Here is a 4,273-nt window from a genome sequence, read left to right as displayed (position 1 = left end):
TCTTAGGCAGTCCCACTACGAAGTCCATGGAAATGTTCTCCCACTTCCATTGCTGAATCTCAAGAGGTTGAAGCTTACCAGACGATTTGTGGTGCTCAATCTTCACCTTCTGGCATATTAAACACTTGGACACATAAACAGCTATATCTTTCTTCATGCCCGGCCACCAGAAGTTTCTCCTTAATTCCTGGTACATCTTTGTAGCCCCAGGGTGGATAATGAATTGGCCCTTATGAGCCTCTGACATCACCTCCTCCGTCAACGGACCCCTAGGTACCATAATCCTTTTCTGAAACATTAACAATCCCTCATCATTCCAAGACACGTCATCTTGGTTCTTCACATAGTCAAGGCACTCTCTTTGCATCTGTGTCTCTTTGATCTTTTCCATTAGCTCATTTTTGACTCTCACTGTTTCCATTTCTAATAGTGCACCCCCAAACAAAGAGGTCACTGTCAAGTCTCGTAACTTCTCAATCACATCAAAGTCGTTAATCAACAAACTGGATAAACTCACAGATTTCTGACTCAAAGCATCAGCTACCACATTGGCCTTTCCTGGGTGGTACTTCAACTCAAAGTCGTAGTCCTTAAGAAATTCCATCTATCTCCTCTGTCGCATATTCAACTCCTTTTGGTCAACAGATACTTCAAGCTCTTATGGTCACCGAATACCGCAAATTTTAAAGGCAAAAACAATAGCAGCCAACTCCAAATCATGAGTCGGGTAGTTCTCCTCATGAGGCTTTAATTGCCTCGAAGCATAAGCAATAACTCTACCAGTTTGCATCAACACACAGCCTAGACCCTTCTTAGAAGCATCACAATAAAGTTCAAGCTACTCAGCAGGATCAAGAAGGATCAACACTGGTGCAGTGGTCAATCTCTCCTTCAACTCCTGAAAGTATTCATCAAACTCGTGAGTCAACACAAATGAAGTCTCCTTCCGGGTAAGACGAGTAAATGGCAACACCATCTTGGAGAATCCCTCAATGAACCTCCTATAGTAGCCTGCCAATCCCAGGAAACTCCTCACTTATGTAACTATTTTGGGTCTCTCCCAATCCAACACTGCCTCAATTTTGTTCGGATCTACTGCAACTCCTCTTGTAGAAATCACATGCCCAAGAAATTTCACTGAATTGAGCCAAAACTCACACTTCGAAGGTTGTGCATAAAGTTTCTTCTTCTTAAGTACTTGCAGTACAATCCTCAAGTGCTCATCATGCTCCTCCTCGCTCTTGGAGTAAATGAAAATGTCGTCAATGAAGATAATCACAAAACGATCCAAGTATGGCTGGAAAAAACGGTTCATGTAATCCATGAACACTGCTGATGCATTGGTGAGTCCAAACGGAATCACCAAATACTCATAATGACCATATCTCGAACAAAACGCGGTCTTGGGGACATCCTCCAGCTTAACCCGAATCTGATGGTATCCGGACCGAAGATCAATCTTGGAATACAAGCAAGCACCCCTAAGTTGATCCAAAAGATCATCAAAGCGTGGGAGGGGATACTTGTTCTTGATTGTGACCTTGTTCAGCTATCTGTAATTGGTGCACAATCGCATGGTCTCATCTTTCTTCTTAACAAAGATGACCGGTGCCCCCAGGGAGACACACTCGGTCGGATGAAGTTCTTCGTGGAAATATCCTCAATATGCTTCTTCAATTCCGCTAACTCAGGTGGAGACATCTGGTATGAAGCTAATGAAATAGGCCCCACACTAGGTAAAAGATCAATGGAGAACTCTATCTCTTGCTGTGGTGAAAATTCAGGGATATCCTCAGGAAACACCTCAAGGAATTCCCTCACCACAGGAATGCCGGTAACATCCTCCTGTGTCCCGCTCACCAAACCTCCCAACATAACATAGCCAAAAGATCATGCTCTCAAGGCCTTTCTTGCCTGAAGCACTGATAAATAAGGAGAAGAACTGGTAAGAGAATCACAAGGAGACATCACCACTTTCTTAGCACAACAGTCAATCATCACACAGTTCCTGGACAACCAGTCCATGCCCAGGATGATCTCAAAATTAGCCATACGCAAACCAATCAGGTCTATAGAATACTCACGACCATCCCACTGAAACAAAACATCACGGTGCACAGAGGAAGTATCACTTCTCCCCAGTGGCGATAGTAACCTGTAAAGGTGGAGAAAACACAGAAACGGGAAACTGAAGCCCTTTAGCAATCGGGGTCGCGATGAAAGAGTGCGTAGCCCCGGAATCAAATAACATGTCAAGAACACAACTACCAATGGAGACAGTACCTCTCACAAGGTTTGGAGCTTTGTCCGACTGCTGGAGGTCGAGAGTATACACTCGGCCCGTAAATAGTGGAACGACAGGTATCGCCATAGGTGGAATAGAAACCATCTGAAGAGGGGCCTCCTGAACTGCTGCAGTCCTAACAACTGATGTATAACAATCCTTGGCCACATGGCCACTCTCCCACACTTGTAGCATAGCAACTCACCAGTAGCACAACGCCCCAAATGCTCCTTTCTGCATCCCGCACATCTCGGAGTAAAAGGAGGTCTAGCAAAACCCTCTGCGGTGTAGAGGTCCTCTTGAACTTGTTGAACGGATGTCTGGCTTGCAACTGTTTTCCCTTGCCCTTGCCGTCATACCTCTTGTCCCTTGTTCGGTAGGAACCACTGACTCCCTTCTCCTCAGATACCTTGGTCCTTTTGGCCTTGCTGACCACACATACGTCCTCTATGTCACGGTACTGCTGAATCAATGTGCCAAAGTCTCTAAATACAGCTCCAGCTGTCCTGTCTACTATCTTCTCATTGAGTCCCCTACGAAACTTAGCTGCCAAAAACTCTGGTGTAGGTCTAACAGTCTGAAAGTGTGCAAATTTGGCTAGCTCATTAAACTTAGCCAAGTACTCATCAACAGTCAATGAGCCCTACACCAGGCGCTCAAACTCTTCTTGTTTGCGCTCCATGGTATCGTATAGGAAATACCTCCCCAGAAATAACTCCTTAAAGAATGGCCAAGAAACCATCTGGCCCTGCATCTCATATGCTAGAGAGGTACTTACCCACCACTCATGTGCATCCCCTTTAGCATGTAAGTAGCAAACAACAGCTTCTGCGGGTTGGTGCACTGCATAACTCTGAAGAACTTGTCCAACGACTGGAGCCATCTAGCCGCGATAATCGGATCATAAGATCCATCAGATGAAGGTGGCTTATGCTTACGGAAAGCATTCAGCCGACGGTCTCTCATCTCCTGATCTTCCACTGTCTCATAAAAGGGTTGCATAATCCCTGTGAGGTGACTAATACCCTCCATGTGACTCTGACTATTGTCCTCAGGAATGTGCGTCCACCTCCTCCATTCTCATCTTGGTGACTGGGTGGAGGCGGCAGTGGTGGCGACGGTGGAGGTGGTGGTGGAGGATGTTGGCCATCAATACGACCAGTCCTCATCTCCTACAACATGACCCGTATCTTGGTCATGTTCGCCAATCGGCTCGCCTCGAGTACATCCTCCGCATTTTTCCTATTTGCCTTTGTCATGGCATCCATCATGGCCTGGTTGGTCGCCCTAGTGTCCTCTTGATCGGCTTTTCTAGCCGCCTGCATCTCAGCCGATAGGATCAGGTTGACCCTGATCATTTGTCTCCTGAATCCTCCTAGGAAGTACCATAACTCTGCACATGTTAACAAAGAATGAGTTGTTCAGGCCCACACAATGTGGTCACGCATGCATCATCATTGGAAAACCTAAAAGAAACTTACAAGACAACTCACACAACAAGGCATCTTAAGTTATTGCAATACATACAGACTTTTTCCCTAGAAAGTGCTCTGATACCATAAAATGTAACACCCCGTGTGCACCCGGTGTATTAAACATACATATGGTAATATCGCAACTCAACAAATACGGAAGATAAATTTTTGCAATTATGAACATTACCAATTTAACCAAGTGGATTTACTTAATTCTTTTTCAAAGCCGCCGGTATGTAAAATGCAATAAATACTACAATGAATAATCTCATATCATAAACAATGTATCAAGTCACGAAACTACAACACGTAGACCGGACATGTTCAGATACAACTAATACAACTCAAGTCTGAATACGCATAACTTATACCAATGTGGCATGGACAACCCCCATGCTTACCAAATAAACAACAAAATCATCATGTCTCAAATACAATAGTCACATAATAACAGGGCATATTATATCCTAACATAAGAGTCAAAGCATGCAACATATCATCAGCTCAACTTCGG

The sequence above is a fragment of the Gastrolobium bilobum genome, unplaced genomic scaffold (assembly GCF_033153095.1).
Source record: "Gastrolobium bilobum isolate Gb01-03AN ecotype WA unplaced genomic scaffold, APGP_CSIRO_Gbil_v1 utg4186, whole genome shotgun sequence".
Taxonomy (NCBI): domain Eukaryota; kingdom Viridiplantae; phylum Streptophyta; class Magnoliopsida; order Fabales; family Fabaceae; genus Gastrolobium; species Gastrolobium bilobum.
Note: the sequence above shows the minus strand (reverse complement) of the source record.